Source organism: Callithrix jacchus, chromosome 9 (genome assembly GCF_049354715.1).
Source record: "Callithrix jacchus isolate 240 chromosome 9, calJac240_pri, whole genome shotgun sequence".
Lineage (NCBI taxonomy): Eukaryota > Metazoa > Chordata > Mammalia > Primates > Cebidae > Callithrix > Callithrix jacchus.
The window spans coordinates 119,689,461-119,706,207 of NC_133510.1; the positions used below are offsets into that span (position 1 = coordinate 119,689,461).

Here is a 16,747-nt window from a genome sequence, read left to right on the forward strand (position 1 = left end):
CCACAACCTAATTTTTTTTTTTAATGGATAAAAGCTTGGAAAAGACAATCCTAAAAGAAGACATATGGATGGCCAACAAGCACATTAAAAAGTGCTCAACAATTGGCACCAAGAAAATGAAAATAATAACCACAATAAGATACCACCACACATTCATTAGAATGGCTAAAATTACAAAGACTAGCGTGTATCACCTAGGATGTGAAGCAACTGGAACTCTCTTGCATAGTTAGTGGAAACATAAAAACGACGCATCCACTTTGGGAAAAAATCTGGCAGTTTCTTTTTTTCTCCATTGCACTTTTATTTGAATGTAATATTTGGGACAATTATCCAAAAGGGCCAACATTTCACAATTTAATTGGAGGTCATAATAAAACAAGCAACAAAACAGTGTTTGCGGTTTCAGTTTCTCACCCTTATCATCAAGACTCACTGCCTCCCATCATCAATATTTATTGAGCATTTACAGTGTACTGGGCACAATAGAACATACAGAAAACATTGTCCCTGCCCTTGAGGAGCTTACATTCTACAAGAAAAAATACACGTCTTTTAAAATGGCATTTTGGTTTGGTATTTTCTGCAAAGTACTGATCTTTTTTTTCTTTTCTCTTTTCTCTTTTTGAGACTGAGTCTCACTCTGTTGCCTAGGCTGGAGTGCAGTGGCATGATCATAGCTCACTGCAGCCTCAACCTCCTGGACTCAAGCAATCCTCCTGCCTCGGCTTCCCAAGTAGCTGGTACTACAGCCACATGCCACCACGTTGGGCTAATTTTTGTATTTTTTTCTTTTTTTTTTTTTTGTAGAGATGGGATCTCACTATAGGCTCAAGCCATCCTCCTGCCTCTCTCTCCCAAAGTGCTGGGATTACAGGCATGAGCCACTGTGCCCGGCCTGGCAGTTTCTTCTAAAGGAAATATACACCTACCATACAATCCAATTACTCTTAGATATTTACCCAAGATAAATGAAAACATATGTTCACACAAAGACTTATACACAAATGTTTATAGCAGCTTTAGTCATGACATTCAAAACCTGGAAACAACCCAAACGTCCATCAATAAGTGCATGGTTAAACAAAGTGTAGAATACTGCTCAACAGTAAAAGCAAGTGAACTACTGATGCACGAAACAGAGCAGGTGAAGCTTAAAAATCAGTGAAAGAAGCCAGACACAGGAATAGATACTGTATGAGTCCGCTATATGATGAATTAGAAAATACAAAACTAGAGTGACAGACAGCAGATCAGTGATTGCCTGAGGTCAGAAGTGAAAGGGAGATTGACCTTAAAGGGACTTGAAGGAATTCTGGGGGGTAATAGAAATATCCTATACCTGGCCCAGAGTGGTGGCTCACGCCTGTAATCCCAGCACTTTGGGAGGTCAAGGAGGGGCAGATCACTTGGGGTCAGGAGTTCGAGACCAGTCTGGCCAACACGGTGAAATCCCGTTTCTGCTAAAAATACAAAAATTAGATTGGTGTGGTAGTGCGTGCCTGTAATCCCAGCTACTCAGGAGGCTGAGGCAGGAATATAGCTTGAACCTGGGAGGCAGAGATTGCAGTGAGCTGAGATCACGCCACTGCACTCCAGCGTGGGTGACAGATCAAGACTCTCTCTCAAAAAAGAAAAGAAATCAAATAAAGGAAAAAAAGAAATATTCTATACTTTAATTGCAGTGATGGTTCCTTGGGTGTATACATTCATCAAAACATCAAATGGTACCCTTAAAATGGCTGCAGATTATTGCTTGTAAATTATATCTCAAAGCTGATTAGCAGAATAATGAAGGCAGGGGCAAAGTTTTTGATATTATTGGAGGTTTGGCTGGGTGGTGGCTTGAGTCTCTCTGCATCTGAGAGGCTCACATTATCCTGGTGTTCTGTTGACATGCAGCTAGGGAACAGGATTCCGAGCTTTCCTTTGCTGACTTATGTGTATGTCATTCCAGCACTCAGTAAATGATGGCACTAAAAGGTTTGAGATCAATTCTCATCTTGTGTGCTCTGCAGCAGGAAACCCTGATTGTGATTCGAGACATTCTCTCTCTGTCGGCCTCTCTTTCAAAATGCAGAGACTGAAACATTTGTCATTGGGCTGAAAGAGGGGAGGCTGGTTTTGGTAAGTGCCAGCCTGAACCAAGAGGCACTGAGCACAGCCTTTGATTGGGAAGGGTAGAGACACAGGGCCCCTCCTTGCCTATCTTTACATGTGTCGGGGGGAGGGGGGCTCTAGTGGGTTCGCCTGAACCCAGGGTGGGGAACCTGATGGGCTCCCAGCCACCTAAGCTGAGCTCATAGGGCCAGAAGGAAACTTGAAAGCTACAGAGAGCTTCATGCCTCCTCTCATGCGATTGGAACCATCTCCATCTGCTCGAGACAGGTGGAGATGATGGGGTGAGGACTCCTTGGGTAACCGACTGCCGGGTTGACGTGAGCAACTGCCTGAGGTGTCAAAGCAGCAATGGCTAATGTGGAGCCAGAGATGTAGGCCATCTGCAGTCAATGTCAACGCCCTCTGAGGCCCAGGAAGCGACTGCATGAAGGTGCCGATGACCCTGCTACCCTGGGGCCAGTGAATGAAATATGGGGCAAGTCTACCCAGGAAAGCAAAGGGATGAGGGAGGCCATGGGAGGTTTTTGTTGTTGTTGTTGTTGTTGTTTTTGAGATGGAGTCTTGCTCTGTCGCCGAGGCTGGAGTACAGTGGCACAATCTCAGCTCACTGCAACCTCCACCTCCTGGGTTCAAGTCATTCTCATGCCTCAGCCGCCCAAGTAGCTGAGATCACAGGCGTGTGCCACCACGTCCAGCTAATTTTTGTGTTTTTAGTAGAGGCAGGGTTTCACCATGTTGGCCAGGCTGGTCTTGAACTCCTGAACTCAAGTGGTTTGCCCTCCTCAAATGCTGGGATTATAGGCATGAGCCACTGCACCTGGCCAAGGCCATGTAGACTTCTGCCCTGGCCATCTAAGTGGTCTATCCACCTCCCCCATTATCCCACACCTCTCAACTCCTACACAAGATGCAAAGCATCTGGAAAGATGGACAGTGTTATTCCTCTCTTCCAAACTCTTCACTGGCCTCAATGTGCATTTAGGATAAAATCCAGACTCCAAAGCCCCCTGCATAAAATAATCCCCTAGGATGCTTGCTCATCAGGCAGATTCCAAGCTCCTGCCCCGAGATGCTGATTAAGCAAGGTTGAGATGGGTCCAAGCATCTGCAATTGCAACAACCCCCTGTGGGGATCCTGATGCAGGCCACCCATGAAACCTATTTTGGAAATTCTGTTCTCCAGATTTGACCTCGATGCTGCTTCTCTCATCTGGTGCTGCTTGTTCTCCCCTGGCACGTGATCTCCTGCCACAGAGCCCAGAAAGAGCCAGGCACAGGCTTGAGCCATCAGCCCCAATCTCCATCAGCCCTCACACCCCTTCTTTGATGTAGGCAATTCTCATTTCCTCAAAGTCATATAAAGTGCTGGTTTAAACTTAACTTCAAGACAAATAATGCATTTTCTGTATCACTGATGCAGAACATTCTGGAGGTACCAGCATTGTTTCCTATAACAAGGGGTTCCCGTGGCCTGTATTTTTCTTCCTGGAATGTCAACCTCTGCCCCAAATGTACCCCTACCCCATTCTTGGAGGGACTCGTGTCAAGTGTTTAGCTCCCTACTAGATTGAAAGCTGTTTGAGGTCAAGAGCTCTTTTCCTCTCTGCTGTATACAAAGAGCTGAGCATATTGCCTGAAATAGAATTAAGGCTTCATAAATAGCTGTCAGGTGAACATGGAAAAGCAGGCAATTTCTGGATGACCTTTAAGTAAGGAAAGTTAGTCTGAGACCTGGGAAGTCTCCACGGCAGGTAGCGAGGGGAAGAATCAGAAAAGTGAGCGGTAAACGGAGGTGAGCAGTGACCACCCTGCAATGTTCCCAGCTGGGGGTAAACACTAATGAACACTTGCAAATGGCCCCTGGGCTCTCCCAGACCTCTGAAATCCTATGCCAGAGGTCATCGCTTGGCTCTGATCCAGAGACCACCTGCCACTGTGAAGCCCTGGGATTCCATCTCTCACCCCAACTGCAGAGTCCCAGGGCCTGTGTCCTCCCTCACCCCTCTTCCAACGCCTCCTAGACCAGGTTCAACTCACCTTACCATCAGTTTCCTCATTGGTCTTTTCGAGGACTAGTAAAATCCTTAAGAGGCGTTCTAATGAGCGTATTCTCCTTGACTTAGGAGTACAGAGGTGTTTGATTATTTTAAGGATTTCTCCTTTATTTTGCTGAAAGTTTTGTTTTCACCCCTCTTCAGCCCCCAGCAAATATTCTGAGACCTCTGGGACCCCCGCATGGCTCCAGGAGGTCATGAACCCCTTAAAACGATATCTGATCTTTTGTGTGTATATTCATGGCTTTCCATCCTATCTTAAAAGATGGAAAATCACTGGTATAATAGAAGCCACAGTGTCTTTGTAACGAAAATGTCTGTGTTCAATTCCCAGCTCTCTACCTGACGATTGAAGTAACCGTGGGCAGACCATTCAAGTCATGTGAAAGCTCTGTAGACAGCTGTCAGGGATCTTGCTACATTGCCCACATGAAAGCCCTCATAGGCTACAAAGCACAGAATTCTAGTATGTTTCCTCTCAGGAATCTCAGCCAGGGACCCCTAGCCAATCTCACCCAGGCTGGAGTGCAGTGGTGAAATCATGGCTTACTGCAACCTCAGCCTCCGGGGCTGAAGCAGTCTTCTCACCGCAGCCTCCTGAGTAGCTGGGACATAGGCGCACACCACCACGCCTGGCTAGTTTTTTGTAGCTGCTAGACATTTGGTATTTGGGGATAAGAGAGAAGGTTTCTAGGAATTTGTTGACCCTTAGGGCCACAGATTTTCCATTAATAACTACTGTTACCAGTCTGGCCAACATAGTGAAACCCCAACTACAAAAATTAGCCGGGCGTGGTGGTGGGTGCCTGTAGTCCCACATTTGCTCTCTTTTCACCTTCCCCATCACTACATAAGGTCCTTGCAAGTGATTCCCATTCTACAGATGCAAACGTTGAGGCCAGGGTAGGGAACTAAGTGTCCCCGAGGTCACAGGATCAATGATTGAAAGAAGCTGAACCTTGAAGGTAGAAAGAAAGGAGGGGAATTTTAAAAAGAAGAAAAATAAAAACAAGAAACAAACTCATGCTTCTTTGTTGCCCTTCTGGAACTCAGACTCCCAACTCTCTGGAGTGAGTTAGGTGGAGTTCTGGAACGTTTTGCAAGACGAAGATAGCTTTCTCATTCTGTCGCCTTCTTGCTCTGCTCTGACGCCCACCTGCTTGTTGCTTTCTGCTGGTGTCTCACCTTCTGCAGGCGAGGAGCACATGAGAGTCGGGCTGGGTGAAACCGGGGCTCCATCTGCCCGCACGCTTTCTGGGGATGTCTGAAGGTAACTTTGTGCTGGTGCCCCTTGCCAGGAAGCTGAGAAGCCTTCTGCAGCGCCACCCGGCTCCCCATCCCCTCTCCGCAGAATACGCTGGTACCAAAGCCAGCCCCTGGTGGCGCTCAACCAGATGGCAGGGGAAGCAAAACAAAAGTGACCTTGTTAGCAGAATGTGTCTTCCCCGGGAGAAGCTATTTTTGTTGTGGTTGTGAACCGAAGTTGTCTCAGCTGAATTCTCCTTCCCTGCGAGGGCTGTGGAATGTTAATTTGTTCCAAAGTTCAGTATTTTGATTAGAACCAGGAGTGCCAGATTTTGTCAGAAACATTTTGGAATGGGGTAGGCTCACACTCTCTCTCTCTCTTTCTCTCTCACTCTCTCTCTTGGCCGCTGTACAAAGTAAATGTTGTTGCAGCAGCTGCCCTGGGGGAACAGCCCATTGCAAATTGGAGCTGAGGGGTGAACTGGCTCCTCCCTGTTGCCATGACCTTATTGGCACAGAGGCACTCAGACTGGGGACAAAAGTGGGCACACTCCTTCACTTGGAAAGAACAAAGAGCCCAGCACAGAGCCTGGAACTGAGGGGTCCTCAGGAAACACGTGTGAGCTGAATAAAAGAATGAACTTCCGGCACGGTGGCTCATGCCTGTAATCCCAGCACTTCGGGAGACCAAGGTGGGCAGATCACCTGAGGTCAGGAGTTCGAGACCAGCCTGGCCAACATGGTAAAACCCCATCTCTACTAAAAATACAAAATTAGCTGGCCGTGGTGGCATACTCCTGTGACCCCAGCTACTGGGGAGGCTGAGGCAGGAGAATCACTTGAACCTTGGAGGTGGAGGTTGTGGTGAGCCGAGATTGCACCACTGCACTCCAGCCTGGGCAAGAAAAGCGAAAACTCTGTCTCGAAAATAAATAAATAAATAAAAATTAAAATTAAAAATAAAAGAATGAACTTCCCCAAGACATAGCCCTCAGAGTTTTTGCAACCAAGAGGTCACGTCCAAAGGCAATTGTCAGAGTTCTAGATTCTGAGAACCCTCTCCATTTCTCTTTGGTTCTCCTTTTTTTCTTTTTTAACATTTTAATTTACTCTTATTAATTGTTTTTTTTTTTGAGACAGGGTCTCGCTATGTCACCCAGGCTTGCATGCAGTGGCGTGATCATAGCTCACTTTAGCCTCAAACTCCTGGGCTCAAGTGATCCTCCATCCTCAGCCTCCCAAGTAGTGGGGACTACAGGTGTGCATCACCATGACTGGCTAAATTTTTTTTTTTTTAATAAATGAGGTCTTGCTGTGTTGCCCCATCTGGTCTCAAACTCCTGGCCTTGAGCAATCCTCCTGCTTTGACCTCCCTGGGATTACAGGTGTGAGCCGCAGTGCCCAGCCTGGTTCTCTTTTGCTGACCACTTCTCTCTCTCAATGAGTAATTAACACAAGTAATGCATGACTATTTTCTACATCACAAAATGAACAAGGATGAGATGGAAGTGCCCCTGGCCTCTACCCCAATCCTAGCCCTCTGGTCCTCCTTAGAGGTAATTAGATGCAGATGCCACACCCCAGCCTCACCAGCCCTTGATAAGATCAAACCTGTCATTTGTTGTCCGTCTGGTGGGTGAAACATGATTTTTGTTGTCTTCTTTTGTAGCATGGTATAGTAGTTAGGAGCATGGAATTTGAATCCAGGTTGCCTGGGAACTAATCCTAGCCCTAGAGTAGTTGGAGAAGGAGCAGCTGTGTGGACAAGTGAACCTGGCTGAGAGTCAGCTCTGCGGGGTGCGGACCAGGATGATGGCCCAGGTTATGTTCCAGGGTGGTCGTGAGGGTCAGTGCATGAGCTAGCTTGTGCTGAGTGCTCAGAGCAGGCTGGCCGGCACAAGCGTTCTGCAGGGGTTGCATTTATCATTGCCACTATCATTTCCCCAGTTATTTAGGAAGCTGGGCACCTCCACCCCGCACCTTCACTTTCTGTTCAGTGTTGACAATTTCCCACGTTTCCCAGTCTCTTCACTAAGGCCGGGAAAGAACCCGGGAGTGGTGAATTCCCGATGCTGTGTCTGCCTCTTACAGGACACCCTGCCGCTTCTCCCCAGCCTCTTCAAAGTTCAGCCCAAGAGGAAGAGATAACTAGTACTCAGGATGTGGTGGCTTCTTTGTTTCTTCCAGCTGGGACAACTAAGGCCCCGAGAGGAGAAAGGCACCCTCTGGGGCAGAGAGGCCATTGAGTCAGAGCCAGGACCAATATCTCACCAGCTTTTCTTCTTCAACGCTGACCCCCGCTCACCAACAGTGGCTTCCTGAATTGCTGGGTTAAGCAGGATTCTGAGGTACAGTAGAGATCACTAAGAGAGAGACGCGGATGGGTAAGGGGTGCTGCGCTGTGAGCACAGGAGCAGGGTGGGTGTTGCCTGCCATCCCCTCTACCTCTCCCTCTTCTCTCTACCACCTTGGGTTCCCTCCACCCCCTCAATCTCCCTTGCCCCCACCCCGCCATTGTTTCTCCTGCCTGGAAATAGCACCCCTCCTTGAGAGTAAGGATAAGACCTCTGCTATGCTCAGGCCTTCCAGGCTTTGTTTTTGGGCCTCTTTTTTCCTCTCCCTGATCTGAAGGGGCCTCAATTTGGGGTTCTTACGGCCCAGAGGCCTGTGAACAGTTGCTCACTTTCCTATGTAGTGGCCCAGTGGAACTCAAGATCCTCCCGCTCCGCGGCTGTTGAGAAACGCAGCAGCACAGCCTCCGGGCTGCAATCGTTCAGGAGCGCTAGCAAGCCCGCAGCCAGCCTGAGCCCTCTGAGATACCTCTAGACTCTGGGCCCACAATCAATACTTGGGAGGGAGAGAGCAGCTGTGCATGCGATTCGGGCAGTGGTAGAGCGTGCTGCTGGAGGCCGCAGCTCAGAGGAGCCCGGCCAGCCTCCCCCGCCCTCTCCTTTCCCCTTGCCTTGCGGGGGCCAGGAGGGCTGTGGAGGGCTCTGCTGGAGTCTGCCATCTGCTGCTGAAAACATCTGCGCCTGCTGCCTTCCACGCAGATGAGCTGTCCGTCCTTCCTCCTCCCCCTCCTCCGCCAAGGCTATTCAGATGGGTGTGCAGGCTGCGGGCAGATGTCCAGAAGCTCCCTGGCCTGTTCAGGAACGGGGCAGCAGGCACTTCCTCTTTGGTACCTGGGCAGCTGGGTCTGCAAGTCCCTGGCTAGCTCACAGGTGCCCTGCTTTAAGAAAATCCAATAGGAACAAAGTCCTGTTTGCAAAGTGGACACCTGCAGGCAATGTATGTCTCTCTGCATTGCACAATTGCACAGAGACCATCCTGAGTGATTCGATGATTTCTTCCCTCTGTGGATTCGAAGTTCTTAATCAGAAAAGAGGATGTCAATGGAATCACCTGGGAGTTTTTTCAACATTCACCCAGCCAGTCCCCATGTTTCCCACTCCCAGACAGATCTGGGGAGAAGAGTTTGTTGAAAGAGGTCCCTAACACCCAGTGATGCTGATAGCGCCCCTCCTCACCTCTCCCTGCTCTGCTACCCTTGCACATTTCAGCTTTGACTCAAAAGTCAGTAATTAACCTACAGTGGAGGAGGGGCTTTAAAGCTGAATTGTTCTATTTCACTATGAATTAAAGATCAGTTAGAAATGAAATTTCAACACCCAAGAAAAGAATATGTACATTTATTAGATAATGGAAGTGCTGTATATTTAAATTTTTAGAATTTATACATATTAGGTCCAGAAGATACTGTTTCCATACAATAAGCATCTCTATGGCAAGCCCCTGCCTCTGCAGAAACAATTTTATTTCACAGAGCAATCTATTTGTAAGCAGGAAAGGACCTTTACAGATCCTAACAGTTTCCTTTAATTTAAGAATGAGGACACTGGGAGTTGACCCACTTCTCCTAGTATACATTGGGATTCAGGTTCTATTGGTTTATTTATTTATTTATTTATTTATTGGGATGAAATCTTGCTCTGTTGCCCAGGCTTGAGTGCAATGGCTCGATCTAGGCTCACTGCAACCTCCACTTCCCGGGTTCAAGCGATTCACCCACCTCAGCCTCCCAACTAGCTGGGATTACAAGTGTGCATGTCACCATGCCCGGCCAATTGCTTTTGTATTTTTAGTAGGGACAGGGTTTCACCATGTTGGCCAGGCTGGTCTCGAACGCCTGACCCCAAGTGTATACCTGCCTCAGTCTCCCAAAGTGCTGGGATTACAGGCATGAGCCATCGCACCCGGCCTCTATCAGTCTGTCTTTGAATCCACATAGAAAAAGTAAGCCCCTTTCTGCTCATGTACTATGTCTTCTTAGCTCATTGCTGTATCCCCAGTGCCCAGAATGGTGTTTGTTGAATGAATGAATGAGCAGGTGGACAGACCCACTGGTGGCTGTTGCATTGCAGGGATCTGTGAGAATGCACTGATGCGGACCTCTGTGTCATTTTAATATGTCCACTTCTGTGCACGCCTGCATTACTAATGCATGTTTTTATGGATTGAGCATTTATTCTTAGAGATGACCTAAATATACATTCAATGCTGCTGGCTAAGATAATTCTACCGCAGCATCATGCATTGTTATTATATGTGATAAATAAGGATACAAGGCATATATATTAAGCTCTCAAATCTTGGGAAACTAGTTCTGGAAGACGTTCTGAGAAGCAAATATTCCATGGTCAAATGCGTTTAGGAAATTCAGGATTAAAGAGAATGAAATAGGTCTCTAAATGTGGAATGTCTCAGAAACTTTAAATGACAAAGTACGTGGTGACTCTCTGAATATGGAAAGAATATACTGCATTCTTTCTTTTTTCCTTTTTCTTTTTTTGAGAAGGAGTCTCTCTCTGCCACCCAGGCTAGAGTGAGTGGCACGATCTGAGCTCACTGCAACTTCTGCCTCTTGGGTTCAAATGATTCTCGTCCCTCAGCCTCCTGAGTAGCTGGGACTGCAGGTATGCGCCACCACGCCTGGCTAATTTTTGTATTTTTAGGAGAGACAGTGTTTCACCATGTTGGCCAGGTTGGCCTCAAACTCTCAAGTGATCTGCCTGCCTCAGCCTCCCAAAGTTTTGGGATTACAGGCATGAGCCACTGTGCCTGGCCAGAATATACAGCATTTCTCAAACTCATTTGACTCTGGAGCCCTTCTGGACCTCTCTTTTGGGGAGGATTTTGCAGTAAATGTAGGTAAATGCTGAACCATGACAATTTTGCTTGAAGTAAGAAGAAATCACCTTGGCTGGGATTAGAGAGAGCCAGAGGCAGGCAGAGTTAAAGAACTTTTAGCTGGGCATGGTGGCTCACACCTCTAATTCCAGCACTTTGGGAGGCCGAAGCAGGCGGATCACTTGAGGTCAGGAGTTCGAGAACAGCCTGACCAACATGATGAAACCCCATCTCTACTAAAAATACAAAAATTAGCCAGGTATGGTGGTGCACATCTGTAGTCTCAGGTACTCAGGAGGCTGAGACAGGAGAATTGTTTGAATCGGGGAGGCGGAGGTTGCAGAAGACCACGCCCCTTCACTCCAGCCTAGGTGACAGTGCAAGATGCTGTCTCGAAAAAAAAAAAAAAAGTTTCTCCTTTTTCATTCATTCATTCATTCACTCATTCACCCAACACACACTGTGCGCCTACTCAGAGCCAGATCTTGTGAATAACACTGAAAATAGGGACATGGAGAAATGCGTCACCACCTCATACAGTCCAGAAAGATCAGCCTATCAGGCCTCCCTGATGCAAATGTCAGAAGCCCCATCAAACTGACAAGCCAGATCGTGGAAGTTATGGACAGAAACATCCGAGAAGACAACAGAAGGAATAGGAAGGCAAAATACCAAATTATTATACAGGCCCAAGGAACAGACAATGAGGGCCAGGGGTGAGCAGCATAAGGGTGGAATCCAAGAAATATTTCACCTGTGAAAGAACTGGATTTGTCCACTCAGCCAGTACATGACCTCAGAATGCTATCTTATTTCAGGCACTGCAGGGAGATGGGAGAAATAAGGACAAGATATGCTTTGGAGCCTGGAGGAGTTTATGTCTAGTGGATCCACTCACAGCCATCTTCTCAACAAGGCTAATCAACTTTGTCAGAAGCAAATACATCCCAGGATTGAAAGGACATAAATGAAAATGCCACTCAGACCCAGAGTTCTTGTAGAACTCGGAAAGGACACAGGAAAGACCAGCCAGCTCCTCTGTGTCTCAGTTGTCACCAGATCTACTGCCGTTGGGGGGATGGGTAACCCTGGGGTGACGGATTGAAATGCTGCACCTTATTTCTCTCATGATTACCGGAATAATTCCAGCCTAAGAGAGGAAGGAAATTGAACAAAACAAGAACAAGGGTGGGTGGGAGCGAAGGCCAAACAGAACAACAAATTGTAAAATACAGGATCTGGGGCCAAGCTTCAACATGCCAGGAGGGGAAAAACCCAGCCCAAGGAGCGGGACACGGCTGTGTGCAGAGATTCGGAAGGATGAACGAGTTCCCAAACTTGCCTGGGGACTGTGGCTCCCTAAAATGGCCTTCTGTGCCCCCTCAAATTCAACAGCAGCTGATGACAATGGGCGCCGTGAGTACAAGTCAGGGGCCCACAGGCTTGCAGAGGAAAGAGGTCTGAGTCAGTGGTGAGACTCGAGGTTGATATTTTATTAGTTTCTTCCTGGAATTTGTGGGTCTTCCGAGTTGCAAACCCAAACCAAATGTTCCCTTTGAGCGTTCCTGGCTTCGCAATTATCATTTGCGTTTGTGTGGGGGTTGGAGGGAAGAGGATGGTTTAGAGAGAATGTCTTTTCAAGTGCAGGCATTAGAAGGGTCTTCCCAGCAGCTGTGGCGGGGGAGACCGGGCCGGTGGACTACAACCTGCCATGAGCACACACGGCCAGGCAGCGATCCGCAGGGGCCACTTCACATACACACACACACACACACACACACACACACACACACACACACGGAGACGCAGAGGTGGGGAATCAAGGGCCCAAACGGAGATCGACGACGGCGATCAACGATTCCTTCATAAAGACTGGAAAGAAAATGGTTTGGTTTTGATTTTACTTTCAAGTGAGTTTCACACTGGGAAAACACTCCCAAAGATCCTGAACGAACCGTGACTCCATTTCCCTCTCCTGAGTTTTTCAGGATGTCACCAGGTTCCCTATCAGACACGTGCATCTTGTTGTTGTTGTGAGATGGAGTCTCACTCTGTCATCCAGGCTGGAGTGCAGTGGTGCGATCTCCATTCATTGCAACCTCTGCCTCCCGGGTTCAAGTGATTCTCATGCCTCAGCCTCCAAGTAGCTGGGATTACAGGCGCGCACCTCCACACCCAGCTAATTTTTGTATTTTTAGTAGAGATGGGATTTCGCTATGTTGGCCAGGCTGGCCTCAAACTCCTGGCCTCAAGTGATCCACCCGCCTTGGCCTCCCAAAGTGCTGGGATTACAGACGTGAGCCATCAACTTGGCTGGACACATTCATCTTTAGACCCATGCATGCTCCAGCCTGAGGGATGGGGCTGATGGTGAAATGCATACATGACACTTAATATTCTGAAATGTAATTCATGACTGTTCCAACAGAACTTGCCCCTCCAAACCCCACTGAGCCCCTAACTTTAGAGCTTCGATTTTAGAATTATTCCCATTTTACTAACAAGGAAGCTGAAGGTAGAAGGGAAGTGTCTTTAGTCAGCCAGGAAACAGTTGACAACTTTAACACCCAAAATTTCAACTTTCATATTTCTTGTATCCCTCTAGGCCACGCCCACTGCCTGCAGACTAAGAATGGTTTTTACATTTTAAAATGTTTAGCAGGGGCCCTGTGTGGTGGCTCACGCCTGTAATCCCAGCACTTTGGGAGGCTGAGGCAGAAGGATGACCTGAGGCCAGCAGTTGGAGGCCAGCCTGGCTGATATGGCAAAACCCTGACACTTCTAAAAGTATAACAATTAGTTGGGTGTGGTGGCGGGGTGCCTGTAATCCCAGCTACTCGAGAGACAGAGGGACAAGAATCGGCTTAACCTGGAAGGTGGAGGCTGCATTGAACTGAGACCATGCCACTGCACTCCAGCCTGGGCAACAGAGCAAAACTCTGCCTCAACAACAACAAAAAGGTGGAGAGGTAAACAGAGTGTAGCCTACATGGGTGCCGATCATCGAGTTTTAGCCAATCAAATGTAGCCAACTGTTTGAACTGTGTTCAAATGAAGCAAACGCTGAGCTGTAACCAATCCAGCTGTTTCTGTACCTCATTCCCATTTTCTGCACCTTGCTTTCCTTTTTCTGTCTATAAATCACCTACCACATGGCTGGGCTGGAGCATCTGAGCATACTCTGAGGCTGCCCAATTCATGAATCATTCATTGCTCAGTTAAACTCCTTTAAATTTAATCCAGCTGAAGTTTTTATTTTACCAAGAGCAAGACCTTGTCTCTAAATAATAATAACATAAAATCAGGCCAGGCGTGGTGGCTCATGCCTGTAATCCAAGCACTTTGGGAGGCTGAGGTGAGTGGATCACGAGGTCAAGAGATCGAGACCCTCCTGGTCAACATGGTGAAACCCCGTCTCTACTAGAAATACAAAAAATTAGCTGGGCACAGTGGCGCGTGCCCGTAATCCCAGCTACTCAGGAGGCTGAGGCAGGAGAATTGCCTGTACCCAGGAGGTGGAGGTTGCGGTGAGCCAAGATCGCGCCATTGCACTCCAGCCTGGGTAACAAGAGCGAAACTCCATCTCAAAAAAAAAATAATAATATAAAATCAAAGTAAAGTGTCTATGAATAAAGTTATGTTGGCCAATGGCCATGCCCACTTGTTTACAGATTGTCTATGGCACATTTTGTGCCTCAATGGCAGGGTTGAGTGCAGGTGTCTCTCGGTATCTGCGGGGGCTTGGTTGGTTCCAGGACCTCCCAGATTACTAAAATCCACAGGTGATCAAGTCCCTGATATAAAATGGTGTAGTACTTGGCCAGGCGCAGTGGCCCATGCCTGTAATCCCAGCACTTTGAGAGGCCTAGGTGGGTGGATCACAAGGTCAGGAGTTCGAGACCAGCCTGGCCAATATGCTGAAACTCCCATCCCTACTAAAAATACAAAAATTAGCCAGGCATGGTGGCAGTTGCCTGTAATCCCACCTACTCGGGAGGCTGAGGCAGGAGAATCGCTTGAACCCAGGAGGTGGAGGTTGCAGTGAGCTGAGATCGTGTCACTGCACTCCAGCCTGGTGGACAGAGGGAGACTCCATCTCAAAAAAAAGGTATAGTACTTGAATATAACCTATGCACATTCCCCTGTGACTTTAAACCATCTCTAGATTACTTATGGTGCCCAATACAATGTAAGTAGTTATGCTGTATCGTTATTTAATTTGTATTATTTTATTGTGGTTATTTTTAATGTTGTTTTTGATATTTTTTATCTGCAATTGGTTGAATCCTTGGATTTGGAAGCTGAGGATAGAGAGGGCTGGCTGTAGTTGCAGCAGAGACCATGTGTCCTGAAAAGCTGAAAATATTTACTATCTGCTCCTTTCTAGGAAAAGTGTGTCAACCCTTGCCCTAGGCCACTGAGTACATGGGAGAAAGCAAAGGGAGCCCCTTGGCCACCGAATAAAGTGGAAGTCTTTACCACGGCACTTAAGAAATCTACAAATAGCCTCGATCCTCATTTTCAAGGTTATGCCCTACTCACTCATCTCATACCAAAGTCAATCTCAAAAATCCATCTACCATCATTGTGAGCAGCACTAAATCCATATGGGCCTGCAGCAACTTGATTCTTACCTCCTCGGAGGAAAGAATTCAGCCAAGGGGCATAAGGCAGAGTGAAAGTCCAGGGCAAGTTTTAGAGCAGGAGTAAAAGTTTATTAAAAAGTTTGAGAGCAGGAACAAAAGGAAGTGCACTTGGAAGAAGACCAAGGGGGTGACTTGAGAGACCCAAGGGTGTTGTCCAGCCTTTGACCTGGGGTTTTATACATTGGCATGGTCCCTGGGTGTCCATTTCTTCTTCCTAATTCTTCCTTGGGGTGGGCTGTCCACGTGAGCAGGGGGCTTTTGGCACTTAGGAGGGGACACATGCACAGTCTGTTTACTGAAGTTATGCGCATGCTCGTTTGAGGCATTCTTCCCCTACCAGTCGAGTGTTGCTAGAGGAAGGTCTTGTATCATTTAAACCCTGCCATTGTGCCCTCTTGTGCACACGCTTGAGCCCACTCGCCCAACTGCCGAGATCTTATCCAGAAGTGGCTCTCACCAGCCCCAGGTGTTTTCTATCTATTGGGAGCCTGCCTTTCCCCGGCGCCAGCTGTGACCAGTTTTTATTCTATTTATTTATTTAGGCAAGGAGTCTCGCTCTGTCACCCAGGCTGGAGTGCAGTGGCACACGACCTCGGCTCACTATAACCTCTGCCTCCCAGGTTCAAGTGATTCCCCTGCCTCAGCCTCCTGAGTAGCTGGGATTACAGGCACCCACCATCATGCCTGGCTGATTTCTGTATTTTTAGTAGAGATGGGGTTTCACCATGTTGGCCAGGCTGGTCTCTAACTCCTGACCACAGGTGACTCACCTGCCTTGGCCTCCCAAAGTGCTGGGATTACAGGTGTGAGCCACCACACCGGACCCAATTATTATTATTATTATTATTATTATTATTTTGAGATGGAGTTTTGCTCTTATTGCCTAGGCTGAGTGCAATGTCTCAGGCTCAGCTCACCACAACCTCCATCTCCCAAGTTCAAGTGATTCTCCTGCCTCAGACTCCTGAGTACCTGGGATTACAGGCATGCGACACCATACCTGGCTAATTTTGTATTTTTAATAGAGATGGGGTTTCTCCATGTTGGTCAGGTTGATCTCAAACTCCTGACCTCAGGTGATCTGCCTGCCTTGGCCTCCCAAAGTGCTAGGATTATAGGTGTGAGCCACCTCACGCGGGCCCCAATTATTATTTCAGAGAGACAGTTTAACAACCACCTGACATTCCTGTGGGTGGGGTTGGGGACCCTTTCCTGCCCTGCTCTGTCTGCCTAGCTCCCTACTCTAATATCAGTTCTTCCCCTACAGACTGCACCTCCCTGTGCTTTAAAAAAAAATTATTTAGGTGGGGCCAGGCTCAGTGGCTCATGCCTGTAATCCCAGCACTTTAGGAGGCCGACGCGGGCGGGAGCTCAGGACTAGCCTTGCCAAAATGGCAAAATCCCCATCTCTACTAAAAATACAAAAATTAGCCGGGCATGCTTGGTGGTGCGTGTCTGTAATCTCAGCTACTCAGGAGGCTGAGGCAGGAGAAT

The 16,747-nt window shown here is 47.7% G+C and overlaps 1 long non-coding RNA gene across 1 annotated transcript; it reads left to right on the forward strand.

Moving 5' to 3' along the window:
* The first annotated feature begins 1,934 nt into the window (after positions 1 to 1,934).
* LOC118144355 (uncharacterized) lies at positions 1,935 to 16,071 on the forward strand. Its single transcript, XR_004729114.3, has 3 exons — positions 1,935 to 2,127; positions 7,608 to 7,768; positions 11,426 to 16,071. It is a non-coding gene; the product is annotated as an uncharacterized LOC118144355 (long non-coding RNA).
* Positions 16,072 to 16,747: the final 676 nt, after the last annotated feature.